The sequence below is a fragment of the Euprymna scolopes genome, chromosome 32, assembly GCF_053919585.1.
Source record: "Euprymna scolopes isolate OS-2025 chromosome 32, ASM5391958v1, whole genome shotgun sequence".
In the NCBI taxonomy this organism is placed as follows: Eukaryota; Metazoa; Mollusca; class Cephalopoda; order Sepiida; family Sepiolidae; genus Euprymna; species Euprymna scolopes.
This window is the reverse complement of record NC_136513.1, coordinates 19,289,846-19,305,054: the sequence shown is the minus strand read 5'-3', so window position 1 is coordinate 19,305,054 and position 15,209 is coordinate 19,289,846.

Sequence of the window (15,209 nt, the reverse complement as noted above, 5' to 3'; positions counted from 1 at the left end):
TCAGCTAAATACGTGTCAAACTGTTCAATCTCCAGACCGGGCTCCATGGTAAAAAGCTCCTGCAAATGAGCTCGAAAACCCTCCAGGATTCCATCATTTGATGTTACGGTTCGTCCGTCCGGCAATGTGACACTGGCGATGTGTCGATCAGTCGCACGTCGATGCTCCTCCGCACGCATTGATGCGGCCATGTTTGTTGCCTCGTTCGGCACTCTTTTTAACCTAGCCCTAACTACTAGACCCTGGTCCTTCCTGTTATCCAGGGAGTCCAGTTCAGCCTTAATTAAAGTATAACTATCACTATTCCCCTCCTCCACCGCCCTTTTTAATCTGTCATCTAGTGCCGCTTTCGCTGCTCTAGAACTAAGATTGAGTCGATGACTAAAATCAGCAGCGAAGGACCTAATTACTTGTTTAAGTTTTCCCCACCACTTATTCCCGATAATGGCTCCCGTCAATTCCCTCTGTATTGTTAGTAAAAGCTGTTCCCGGAAGCCCTTCACATCAAACAATGACTTGTTGAACTTCCAGTAACTAGCCATCCTAGGTTTAACGCTATCTAAGTTTACCCGAACCTGGACTAACCTATGGTCCGAATAAACTATGTTATGAAAACTTGGACAGTCTAAAAGCCATAAGTCGACTCTCCTAACTAAGAACCGATCGATGTAACTCGAAAGTTGCACCGGATCAGAGCCGCGTCTAGCTGTCCAAGTCCAAACTACATCCCCGGGCTTTTCGTTTCGAAATTTATCGACAAGATCAAACTTGTCGATAAAGTCTCGAAACGCCTTAGCATCCCGGTTCTGGTTAGTAGCCCTTGAAGTATTACCCCTGCGATCTAAATCGGGATCCAGGATCGCGTTCCAGTCTCCCGCTAAAACTATCCGCCGAGACAAATTCATGAAGGGCTCGATCCCCTGGAAAAAGGAAACCCTCTCGCTATGGCTATTGGGAGCATAAACCCCAATAAATCGAAATGCCACATCCTTTACGGTAACATCCAGCACGTGCACTCTTCCCTCTGGATCAGCATAGACTGGGTCACACGAAGCATCAAGAGCGCGTCTAACTAGCCAGGAAACACCCCTCGAGTGAGAATCAAAATGTGCTGAATAGAGCTGAAAGTCCCTAAGCAGTACACCCTGATAATCACTGGAAATGAAGTGCGTTTCCTGTACACAGCATATATCCACCCCGAGGCGTTGAAGGTCGCGTGCAACTCGAAGTTTACGAGAGGCGTCCCTCAACCCTCGGACATTCAAAGTAGCTAACCTTAAAGCCATTGTGATCTATCTAGGGTTGGGTATCCTTAACAAACATGGACGGTGACAAGACATCGACAGCTGTCCCCAATGATCCAGAGGTCATCTCATTAGTGATGGCCCCATCAGGGGACAGACCACCGATGTCTAGAGGAAATGTTAACTTAATCGCTCTATAAAGTGAAGGGTGGATTTTTATGGGGACCCGTCCAACACATAGTTTCTCCATTTTAAGTATGTCGGAGTCGCTAAAAAAGGCTGCTGGAGGAATGATATTAAAAGCAGAGTTCGCTTCCTCCAGCATAGTCCAAACTCCTTTGGCCTCTTCACGACTTCTAACCACAGTTAAAAGCCTTTTGGCGTTGGGAAAATTTTCTGGGTTTGTAATGTCCAGTTTGTTTATCTGCTTCACCGCGTAGAGGTTTCGGTAGTCTTTTCTACCATGATTTTTTGATATGGCCTCTATATCAGCCGTGATCTTACGCACGTCTTTGCCCTGAAAAAAAGGGGGTCTTTTCTTTTTTTGGTCTTTTTCCAGGGAGGGACTTCTTTGTCTTTTCTTTTCAGAAGTAGAAAGGCGAGGTGATGGAGGAGGGGGCATGTCAATTTTCATAGGGGAAGCGGGGGGGGGAGTTTTTGGGTGTATTGTTTGGGGAGCAGAATGGAGACGGTTTAGGGGACGGTTTAGGGGTCTTTTTGGATGGGGAGCCAAGGGTTGTCAACTTTGGGTCTCTTTTTGGTACGTTTGCGGGAGAGAGGGGTGGCGCTTTACGGGGTGATCTTTTCTCTTTTGGAGGAGGGGCAGGGTTTTCGGGGAAGAGAGATTCGGGGAAATCTAATATCTTTTTTTCTTTTTCTTTTTCTTTTTTCTTCTCGCTTTGCTTGCGCTTTTCATCAAGCGAGTCCTTTAGTTTTAGCAGGGCCTTAAACTTGTTGCCCCCCGGGTCTTTACTGGTCCTAATGTCTAATATCTGCTCTTTGGTCAGTTTATCCGCGTACGTTTTACGAGGCGATTTAGTAAACGGTACCAATGTCCATTCTCTCTTTTTGGGCGATTCCATCTCGGAGTTGAATTTTTCCTCGAATTCTTCTGTTGTGATTTCTTTAATCACTTCAATTGTTTTGCTTGTATTTGGCGTTCTAGCCTCAGGTTCGAGGTGCCCAACAACCACCTCTTTAGGGTTTGTTGTGTTTGTCACATTGGTTTTTATCTTTTTCGGACAGGTGTAAGTTAAGTGACCTACTTCAATACAAATCCAGCAGGTCGGCCTCCTCCCTGTGACCACAATGGGGAGTTTTTCAGCTCCCGCTTCCAGGAAGTAGGGTATTTCGAGGAAAGCTTCTTTGTTTAATAGGATATCGAAGGACCAGACTCCGTTGTACTGGTCCACCTCTATACCAGTGATATCACCGAATTTCAGGAGGTAGGCAGCTAGATATTCACCTGGGACCGCCCCTGGAACTTCGAAAATGGAAACAGTCGTTCTCCTCCGTCCTAGGTACTCCATTCTTAATATGTATTCTTGTGTAATGATTTCCTTTTTGGTTAGTGCGACGCATCCTTCCTCTGTTTTAAACAGGGCGGCCCAGGTATTGTAGCCTCTGCATTTCGTTACACGATCCGCATGCATTCCTGCCGTTGCCAGTAATTTGGTTACCGTTTCCTTAGTTGACCTGATCAATTTTTTGGTCTTGCGATCAATCACAAAAAGTGAAATCGTTTTCTTGGCAAATTCCTCTAGCCGTGGTGCTTCCAAAGTAACTCCTGTGTCTGTAACATATTGCAGGCATTTCCTTGCTTCCGTTAAAAGTTGTTAACATCAATTTTAACTTTGGGTGGTTTCGCCCACCCATTCTTTTGTTCGCCACTTTTGTCCTCTTCCGACGGCACATTGCTGGCGGACGCCATGGCCGACGGGTTAGAGAGGGAAAAAAAAAAATAAAAATAGGGTAAAAGTCCCGTTCAAAAATAACAGCAGGAAGATAACAGCAATAACAACTTTAACAAATAAAACAAATTTAACACGGCAATAACAATAATAATAACAATATGTGAAACAATCGCAGGAAAAAAATAACAAACCAATGTGACGATAAAGACTCGGCTTATGCACAAGACAGACACCAGCTTGAGCTGGACTGAGGGCTTGTATTTATGTACAAGCATATCCAATCAGGTGATTCAGCCAATCATAATCCAAAGAATAGACTGGCCCATGTGTGCACAATGGAATCTCCCATTGTGCCATAAATAGTTCTCCTCTTTCATGAGAGGTAACTTTAGTCTTGGCCAAGTTATCCACAACTTGAACGCTGACCGAAAGTCCACTACACAATCCAATATGGCGCTACGAACAGGATTCGAGACAGAAGATTGGGAAGACTATTTCCTCAAAGCAGGCATTGCTGCCGATTCCGCCAAAAGCTATGCTGCAACTTTTGTGAAGGAAAAACTGAGGAAAGAAAACCTTCAAGTAATGGATCGAGCCATGCTAAGAGAATTGGGAATCACAACAATGGGAGAAGCTCTGTCTATTCTTCGACAAGCCAAGGAGCCCGCTACCCAGACCACCTATGCTAAGGCACCAGCTGCCAGGCCTCCCCAACTTCATCTCGAAATGACCCCTCAACAATTCAGAAAATTTCGGATTGATTGGGAAGTATTCACCAGAATAACGGACATGCCAACTTCTCAGGCCAATATCCAGTTATACAGTTGCGCTGTTGAATCCGTCCAAAACGCAATCATAAATACGTACACTAAGTTCTTCACCACCAACCCAGACAAGCTGCTAGAGATGACAGAAGCATTGGTAACTCAAAAATCAAATCCCATGGTCCATCGGATGACATTTACATCTATATCACAGCATGAAAATGAACCCATCTAACAATACCTTGTTCGTCTTAGGTCCACGGCCATAGACTAATTTCTCATGCCCCAACTGCGATCACGACCTGTCCGACATTTGCATCAAGGACCAATTTATCAAAGGGATATCGAATGATACGCTTCAGACCGATCTACTGGCAAAAGCTGGGTTGCTAAGAACTCTCAACCAAAATATTTGTCATGCTGAGACATTTGAGTCTGCACTACGGGACCAAACCGCAATGACTGATACCTCAGACATAGCTACAGTCCGGATGTCAATATATTGCAGGCAAAAAAAAAAAACAGTGCTGTACGGACTAGCAGAGGCAATATTTGCACTAGCTCTACTGCTACTCACAACGATAACATTGCTGATAAAGAACCCCGTCAAACCTGCATAGGTTGCGGTAGTCACCAACACGGTACTCTAAGGACAAGTGCCCACCATTTAACATGTCCGGCATGGAATCAAATGTGCAATACTTGTGGGAAACTTAACCATTTCTCAGCAGTGTGCCGGACAAAGAAATATCGCCTGGCAGTGATAAAAAGTTTTGAAGACCAAGAAGCTCCCATGAATACACTCATGGCCCATATCACATTCGATCAAATGAGGGGCACCATTATGACTACAAAAGGTGATCTGTTAACTGAAGTAAATGCATCAGTAATCCCATTCTCACCAAAACCAGATCCCCTAGGAGTCGTAGTACAACGCTAAAGGTTTTTCCCGACAGTGGTGCCGCCATTTGTCTTGAGGGACCAAAGCATTTAATCAAAATGGGCCTCACAGAGATTAGTCTTGTCCAATCAAGAAAGATCATACGAACAGTTGGAGGTTTCACACTCATGTGTCAGGGTTGGCTACCAGTTGAGTTTGTGGTCAGAGGGAAAACAACTAAACAAGCCCTCTACATATGCAAGGGCATACAACGGCTTTATTTCAGCAGAGCAGCCTGCATCGATGTGGGTTTATTGCACAAACATTTTCCAAACCCTTTAGCAGACGAACATGAAAAGGTAGACACCGAGTCTAAAAAGTGTGTAGATCAATTGCCAAATCGCCCCAAAAACCTCCCTTTTCCCGCAACAGGAGATAACATAGGCAAACTTAAGAGCTGGCTCATAGAAAAGTTTGCCAAAACGACATTCAACAAAGATGGGATATTTCCAGCCATGTCCGGCCCAGCTGCCCACATTCACCTCAAAGAGGGAGCAATCCCTAAAGCCAGGCATAACCCAATTCCTGTACCCTTCCACTTCAAGGAACCAGTAAGACAAGCCCTTTGGAAGGATGTAGAAAAAGGTATCATAGCTCCAGTACCCATGGGTATGCCTACTGATTGGTGCAGTACTATGGTAATAACTGCCAAAAAGAATGGTAATCCACGGAGAACAGTAGATTACCAACACCTTAACTCTCAATGCAAGCGAGAAACCCACCATACTGGGTCGCCATTCCAGTTGGCACTGCAAGTGCCACCTAGAACAAAGAAAACAGTCCGAGACGCTGTTAATGGATACCACTCGATTCTCTTAGACAAAGAATCTCAACCATTAACCACCTTCATAACTGATTGGGGAAGATACAATAAATATATCCACAACCTTCCACCGTTACAAGCTGGTGACACCGTAGCCATCCAAAATCCAGTCAATCGCAGATGGAACACAACGGGCAAAATCATCAGTTCCCTACCAGATCGACAATACCGAATCAGGGTTAACGGATCCAGAAGGATCACACTTAGGAACCGCCGTTTCCTCAGAAAATGCGAACTCAAGCCTGCACCAACCCCAACACCAAGTGGACTAGGACTAACAATTCCCTCAAGTGATACTACATTCTTGCATCTCCCACTGTCTCCCTGTAATAGCACATACACAGCAACCAAACCCAAACCACAAACCACACATATATCCCCACGCTTTCGATCATCAAGGATTCCCGGGCTCTTTCTAGGTTACTAACACACAACAAACTAGGCCTAAAAGAGAGATACACCTCTCATACAACCCAGCCTACTCGTGGGGGGGGGAAGAGGGGAGATGTAGAATAATCAAAAGAACTGTAGTAGTCAATAACACACAACAACAACAACAACAACAATAATAATAATAGCAGCAACACTTACCAAGGGTCCAGCTTATGCACAAGACTGACACCAGATTGAGCTGGACTGAGGGCTTGTATTTATGTACAAGCATATCCAATCAGGTGATTCAGCCAATCATAATCCAAAGAATAGACTGGCCCATGTGTGCACAATGGAATCTCCCATTGTGCCATAAATAGTTCTCCTCTTTTATGAGAGGTAACTTTAGTCTTTGTCAAGTTATCCACAACTTGAACGCTGACCGAAAGTCCACTACACAATCCAATATAGAGTAGATCCCATAGTCTCTGCAGTATTTGAATAGACAATTCTTAAACTCTCTCTAGATGCTGGATATCACATAATAGATATGAAGGATAGGTTTGGACAGCATACTCTAACAGAAGTCTGATGAGCATAAAATATTTCAGGAGAAAGTTTTATAAGGAGCACCAAATGAGAAATAGGATACTCCTTGCTTTGTTTATGTATTAAGCGAAAGTGAACTTTAATGGTCTTGTTACACTCACGCCGCATGCAATTTTTTGTATTTATTTTTAATTTTTTTTTTACTTATAGTTAACAGGGAAAAAAAGTGAATTAAAAAAACAAATAGTTAACAAATATGGGTTACCAAAGGCAATAAAAGTTACTTTTCTACCTGCTTGCCTAACTTTTTTATTTTAAAGTCTTTGAAAGCGTTTTTTATTTCAATTAAAAATTTAATTCAAATCATATTGCGTTAAACTAAAGTCAAAAATGGTGGACTGATGGTTTGTCAGAGATCTCTGAAGTTTGATGAGTTTTCCATCTTTTGGGGTGAAAAAATGCAATTAACTGCTCTAAACACAATAAAATATAATTTTCTACTTAATTTAAAGGAGAAAATGATGAAAAAAAGAAAAAAGTAATCAAATTTTGAAGATTCTTGCCAAAATGGAATCAGATATTTTTTTTTAGTTATACGTACAGAGATTCGAATGAACTTCTTAATAAAAAAACGCTTTCAAAATTTAAAAACATGCAAAAAATATGCAGGTAGGTAGAAAATTAACTTTTATGGTGACAGGCATGAAAGACAAGACAAACACAGGATAGGCATTTAGCTGATTGATATACAATCATTTATTTCAGGAATAAGTTGCGAGAAGAGCACAAAATTTGTCAGTTCAATGGCAGAGAGTCCTGTCATAGTAGTAGTAGTAGTAATAGTATTAGTTCTTATTGAAAAAGTAGCGTCAATAGTGGCCGTACTTTGTTTTGAGAATAAAAATGAAGGAAAAAGTTTGTCAGTTCAATGACAAAGATTTAATTGAAAGAAGTTTTCCCAGCTGACATCATGGTGTGACAGAAGAAGCTACAATAGTTAGTTGACGAAATAGTAGTCGTGTTTTGCTGCTCTGTTTGAGGATGTCACTACTGTGCAGAAATTGTAGTGTGAGTTGTTGAGAACTCTTGGCCTAGCAGCCAGGGTCAAATCGGTAGTTACTTTATGAAAGTTGTTATTCTTTCTGATAAGGGTTCGTTTGGCAATGTTGCTGCTTCTCCAAGTCTCAGTGTGTATGCGCCCTGCCTTATATAAGGAAATCTAGCAGGTGCCTGACTCCTATGGCAACTGTGTTCTGATTGGTTGAAGTTAGGTCACAACAACCAATCAAACTCTAGATTTCTAACCAATCAGAATTTATTATTTTTGTAGAACTCGTTCTTTTTACTCCTGCTAATGTTTGTTGCTGCTCCTGCTGCTAATTTTGTTGATGCTTCTACTGTTATTTTAATGACTTCAATAGGGCTCCATCAATTTTGCATTATGCCAGATTAGGATAAAACTTAATAAATCAGAATGAGATCTTAACAATAACTATAACAATAACCCTTATTTGTGGACTATTTGATTTTTTTTCACTCCTTTTTCTGTTAGCTATACTACATAATCGCCATTTTTCATATTCGACCATTCAGACGACAAGTATCGCAAAAATTGGCCAAAAGCATTAATTCCTTCACCCTCAACTGGGTACTTTTCTACAGGGAGGGCTTGCTTTTTTCGCTAATATTTTAGAAATTCATCACCTCTTTTTGAATGTCTAGCCTTAATTTAAACCTACGTCACTTCCGTTTTTTTTTTCACTTTCTTTTCCTCTTTTGCGATACAGGTTTGAGCCTGCCTGCCTACTACCACATTTTTATATAAAAATCAATTTGTGTGTGTGTGCATGTGTGTGTGTGTGTGTGTGTGTGTGTGTGTGTGTGTGAGTTCCTTCCTTATAAGTTCTGAAACGGCTGAGCCTATCTTTTGCAAATTTCACACAAATGTAATTTATATATCTGGTAGTGTTCTTAGATATGTTTTGTAAAGAAATTTGTCTGATAAGCATTGAAAATCAAAAATATCTGATCCTAAAACTAGTCTGTCTTTCTTATAGATAAAATAGAATTTTTACAGAGGAATATGTTACGTGGCACCGGCAAGGGAGATAATAAAATCTCAACAAATAATTTCTTCTTAAAAAAAAACACAGATTTGTTGATATTTGGAAACATAGCTCAGTGGTAGAGCATTCGTCTACAGATCGAATGAACCCTGGTGTACCTCGCCATTTAATTTTTTTTTTTTTCTTATTAATGAATTCAATTTATGATAAAAGAAGAGGCACCATTTAAAATCGCCACAAATCATTTCTTTGCTTGCATATTTTAAGACTAAACATTAATCAGAAGTAAGTTTCCAGGGCATTCATTACCAAGCCTAAATATCAGTTGACATGATTTTGTAAACAAATGCAAACGGAATTTGATGAATGACATTGTTATCATTATTTTTTATATTTTTTTTTGTTTTTTATTTGCGAATTAGTCCACCGGGCAAATTATTCCTCGTAATATATAATATTCAATAGAGGATTGATTCTATAATAATACATACACAATCTGCATAAGTTAAAACATCATGTTTAAGCATATTGTATGACTGAGTAATGCCGGGCGTCCAGCTAGTTAAGATCTATTTTCTTTTTACATGTAATTGTGTAGTGATTAGTATGTAGTTCCATAATATAACATAGTCAGGGTATCACTTGCGTAGTGATACATTGGGTAATTAGAACATTTTATGTGTGCATACTTTCTTCCATTTCCATCGAAACCATTTTGTACCAATTTATGAGCAGTTCCAATCGAGACGCTGACACGAACAGACGTTATATTCTGTCTTGGCTCTACTTACTACTTGACGAGATCTTTTTATTTTAGCGTTTTGCTCCATCACAAGATCCATTGTCAGGCAGTGTCCCTCAGGTCTGTAACAGAGCATGCCTCACTTAGCGGACAGTCTGTGATAATGTGTGCAATAGTCTGCATGTTGATGCTGCAGGGACTCTGATAGCCTCGCTTGTGCAGGTTGTTCCATGTTTTGGCAACCTTCATTCGGGCTTAGTTGAGGGTTACCCACTCTTTCTGGTAGAGTTCAGAGTCTGCTGGGAGATCTTCTTACAGTGCCAGGAGAGTCTCGTTGTTTTCATCTGTTGAAAGCAAGTACGATAACTCTTTTCATGGACCCTTTTATGGTTACATCCCTTTTACGTTGTAATACCATAATCCCTTTTTACTCCCCGCTTCTTCTTCCTGTCCCAGAATAAAATATACTTCTCTTTATACCCGTCACATGCGTGTTCGTGTCCTCCTTCAGATATTTGTTCCAGTTCCTTTTCTCTTTTCACTGAAATGCAACTCGCAACAGGGCATGTGCCCAGGAGAGATAATGGAAGCCGATCGAACAGACTTTTATTTGACAGAGACGAAATACGAAATTTGAGAGACAAAATTTTTTTGTCATTTACACACGCTCAGCCTAAAGGATGCTATTTTAGGTATACACCCTAATAGAGACAGAAGCAACACTGAGAGAAATGAAGATGCTTACGCCAAACTTGTACAGTTTCTGGATGACAAAAGTTTATCCTCAATAATGAGAGAAGCTACAGATAATTGGAGAAAAGCTCTCAAAATATTATGCGAACACTATGCAAGCAAAGGAAAACCAAGGGTAATCTCCTTGTCCACCCAACTCACGTCTCTCAAAAAGAAAGGAGACGAAAGCGTCACAGAATACGTGATTGAGACAATTTTAACAGCTCTGAGAAATGCAGAGCAAACAGTTAACGATGCCCTAATTATCGCCATGATATTAAAAGGACTACCAAGCTGCTATGACCCTTTTTCGATTTATGTGACACACAGCAACAAAGAAATAACATTCCTGGAATTTAAAACAGAACTCCATGGTTTCGACGAAACATTGAAACATAAAATCCAGTCGACCAGTGACGAAGCGATGAAATTGACAGCCCCTTTTTCAGAGAATACGATAGAGAGCCATCACCACCATGATGAACGTGAAATATCGTGCTTCATATGCGACAGAAAAAGACATTTATCGAAAGAATGTCCCAACAACAAACACAAACAGCGAAAACAGTGGTGTAGTTATTGTAAAAGTAACACCCATAAAAGGGAGTTCTGTCGTTATGTGAAAAGATACAATGAAAAAGGCAGCTGACACCAAAGAAAATTTCTTCGCATTCAAAACGGAGGACTACTACTATACCCGGAACAATATCTCATACAAACCTACTAGTCGATGCAGGGCTACTTCACACATTATAACAGACGCAAAGACATTTAAGAATTTCGACCCAACACTGAGAACCACTACATGGAGTTAGCAGATGGAACTAAAACCAGTGGTTTAGCTTTAAAAAGAGGAGACGCTAAAGTCTGCCTTTTAGACACTAACGGAAACTCCATTACAACTACCTTAAAAGGGGCACTATTTATACCTTCATATCCACAGGATATATTTTCTGTAAAAACTGTGACCCAAAACAGAGCGACGAAGAAGTGTGCAGCAGATTATATTACTTAAAAACTATGGAGGAAGGAAATGCAGAAGACGGTTGTCACCGATGCTACGATATCTACACGTGGCATAAAATACTTGGCAATTGCAATTACAACGACATAACAAAACTACCTGATGTGGTCGAAGGGATGAAAATAAAAAATAAGATTGCAAACAACAAAAACTGCAATGTCTGCATCCAAGGAAAATTTCCCCAGAAAAGAAATAAATCTCCCGACAAAAGAGCGACAAATATTCTGCATTTAATACATTTAGACCTAGCTGACTCTATAGAATCAGCAGATTTAAACAGGAACAAATACGTCATCTCATTCACTGACGACTTTTCTGGCACCGTAATTGTATATTTTATTAAAAACAAAAGTGACGCCACACTTGCCACTGAAAAATTCCTCGCAGATATTTCCCCATATGGCAAAATAATGGCTCGAAGTTCAAGACTTTGGAAAACTACTCCGCCCTAACAACATAAAACACAATATCTCAGCACCATTCTCGCCTTATCAAAATGGAATGGCCGAAAGAAACTGGTGAACTCTATTTGAAATGGCAAGATGCCTTATCATAGAAAGCGGCTTACCAAAAACACTGTGGAGCTATGCAGTTATGGCATCTGCAGTTATACAAGAAGTTATATACAAGATGACCGGGAGAAAACTGGACTTATCAAGAATGCACATTTTCGGTTCGCCTTGCTATGCCTACTCCAACATAAAAAGAAAGCTAGACCCAAGGTGCCAGAGGGGAATCTTCATTGGATATGACAGAAACAGCCCAGCATATCTTATCTACCACCCAGAAAACGGGAAAGTGTGTAAACACAGACTGGTAAAATTCACTAACAACACCAAGCTGACTCATTCTATCAATACAGGCAGAAGGACACTAGTGTTGTTTTTCTAATGCCTATAATAGTGGCAAAGCTCTTGCAGGATTGTAGTTGATATTTACACAAAGGATGACAACTGTCACCAGATGAGATGAAATCCCTGGACTAAAAATTCCATTTCTATAATATATACATGCCAGCCGAACCAACCCGTCTTATGTCCTTGTTTTTATAATTCTTTCCAAACCATGTTTTGTGTTGATGGACACGTTGGGCTAATCAGAAGAATCCCGGACTCAATGTCTGCACCAAACGGTGCCCGGACAGATTCAGTTCCTTATATTAAACTTCATCTATAATATAACTTCTCGCGAGAGTTTAAGTTTCTCAGATTTATTTATTAAATTGTTAGATAAAAGCACAGAATAGCTAACACAGACCTCTCCTACATGTTAAGAATAGGTTTCTAAATAATAACCTTATTATTTTAGCATGGTAAGTAAACTGCAGAAGATTATTTAGAAAGCCACTCTCAACATGGAAGGTCTTGGATATGACCTTAAACTATATCCAGTGGTGAGGCCCCAGCTTACGGGCTTTGGGAAGTGTGGAGCCACCCTTTAATCACCATTGCCCTCAGGTCCACTCTAACCTGGAGTGGTAGTACCTGTTAGGGTCCCAACTATGGGTTGAATAGAAACAGACTTGAAAACAACTAATATATTCTATCAAAAAATTTTTCTTCAAAATCTTTGGATTTGGCATTAAATAACCTGAAAAGGGTTAATATGCTGTAAAACAAAAACAACCAAGCAACCAACTCATCAATATGGAAAGGTGGGGGGGGGGCTTTGTTAACTATTCTGTATTTCACCTAATAATTTAATAAATAAATTAACAAATGAACTTGGTAAACTACTCAAGTAAGCGATCCATAATGGGAAGTTTTTTTTTTTTTAAATCTGACCGAACATTATTTGCTGTGGACTTTGAGTCGATTCTTCTTGTTTGCCAAACGTTAAAATTTTAATTGAGACAGAAAGTGGCGATGACGCATATTCACTCATTCGAGCCGTTGCTCTATGACACTATATAGGAAGTAGACGGTGGCAGATAATTTCACGTTTTGTGGAACTTTTTTGCAGCAGGGATGCAAAATCAGCTGCCACCATCTATTTCCCATATAGTATCACAGAGAAATAACTCAAATGAGTGAATATGCATGATTGTTGAGGAAGTTTGTCTTTTAAACTGAAACCTGGTGAGCCTTTTCTTCTTATTCAACAAGGTCAGTAATCCTAATCCATACAAACGCAGTGACCCTACCACATCACTCCATGCTCTATTGAGATGTCATTGTCTCTGTAAGAAGAGACAGCAGAACTGCATTATAATAGCGAAATTCGAAAATTTTAATATTGAATTTCAGGGCAAAATAATGGTCTCTACTTAACTGTCATGCTAAAGTAATGAATATATCCAAAAATTAGTAAAAACTATAAAGTAGAAAAAAATTATTAAAGGAAACATTTTCTGGCAAAATTTGTGAAAATAAAATGTTTGGCGAAAAAAAAAAAAAACAACAAACACTGGAGAGTCTAAGAGGAGGTAAATAGCATATAACTATTGCCAATTTTTAAAAATAAATTGTGTGTTTTGCCTTGGTTTTAGCATAACTGAGTTACTTGCTTTGGCAATGTTTTTTTTTACGATAACAATCGAAAACTTGTGTGTTTTTCAAATAATGCAGTAATATCTAAATACTTTTGACATGATAATTAAGTAGATATAATTGCTTTTAGTTGAATTTGACACAAAAAGTCAGTAGATAGTATTGTTTTTTTAGTTTTTTTCTGCTATTATAATGTAGTTGTACCAAAGAGACAATAGCATTTCTGATATGGCTGTGGTTCGGCTATTTTGTTTGGGATTGTTAAATTATTAGGGATCATTAAAGCTCGATTTAACCGAAATATTATTCCAAACAAGTAGTTTTTATTATTTTTTGTTGTTTAACTTTCAAAGCACAGATGATTAAAAATAATAATAGTAAAAGGACAGATAACTTGAATAGAGCTAATGTTGATTTAATCGCACAGCAATTATCTTCTCTATCGAAATAATAATTTACTTGTCTGACGTATGGTGTCACAAAAAAAAAAAATCATCATCATTGCAAACATTAATTTATGAAAAGCGAATTACCTCCCTTTATAAAGTCGCTCTTTATCAGTTAAAAAATCATTAAAGCCATTTCCTCTCCAAGGATTTTCAAAACAAAACTGTCTGTTTACAGTTTCAAATTGGTTTGTAGAAATGAAGATAAGAAAAAAGTCTGATTCTAACATTTAAAAACAACTTTATTTGTTATCTTCCTTAGTAGCGTGTAGAGAAAGGGTTAGTTGTTAGGCCTGTTGAAAGAAGAAGAGTTCAGGTATGTTTGTGTATGTAGTAGTGGTGTATAGCCATGATATGGATGGGGGCAAAAGATTAGAGAGTCCTTTGGTAAAAAGAGAGTATGTGTATATATCGCATATGGAAATCCGTGTTTGGAGATAGATATGTTGGCTTGTTTGTATTCATGCTAGCCTGGGACCAAAGAGCTTGGGTGAGGTCGCACTCCAACAGAGGGGTGCGTTATCAGCCAGAGCCAGGAAGAAAGAGGGATAGTGTGTTGCCGGTTAAACCTTTTATAAACTCGGTCACATGACTAAGAGCTGGCTTTTGATTGGACAAGTCAGGAAGGAAGTGTATTTCAAAATCTCCAGCCGTGAGAATTCCCCCCATGCTTGTGTTTGTTGCAAATGCGTCTGCTACATGCTATTTTATTCAATAATTTAACAAAAAGTCATGTTTAGAGGAGACTGTAAGTTTTTTTTTTTATTATAGATTCTTTTTAAAATTTAAAAGAAAAGTGTGCAAATGAATTGACATCTGTTCCTTCATAATTTATAGTAAAAATTATTCAGAAAAAACCCAAAAAACAATGTATTGTGTGTGTGTGTTTTTTTTTAATTAATTCTTTTTAGTTTTAAAAGGTTAAGAAAAAATTTACAAAAAAAAATTTGTTTTAAATTCGACGTTATTTGTTTTATTTTATTTTTTCTTCATTTTATTTATAATGTGTTTTAAAAATTTTTAACTACCGTGAAATTTCCATGGATTCTGTTAATTGTCTAATATTGTAGGGACTGAAAAATAAAAATATAAGCATTTGTTTATG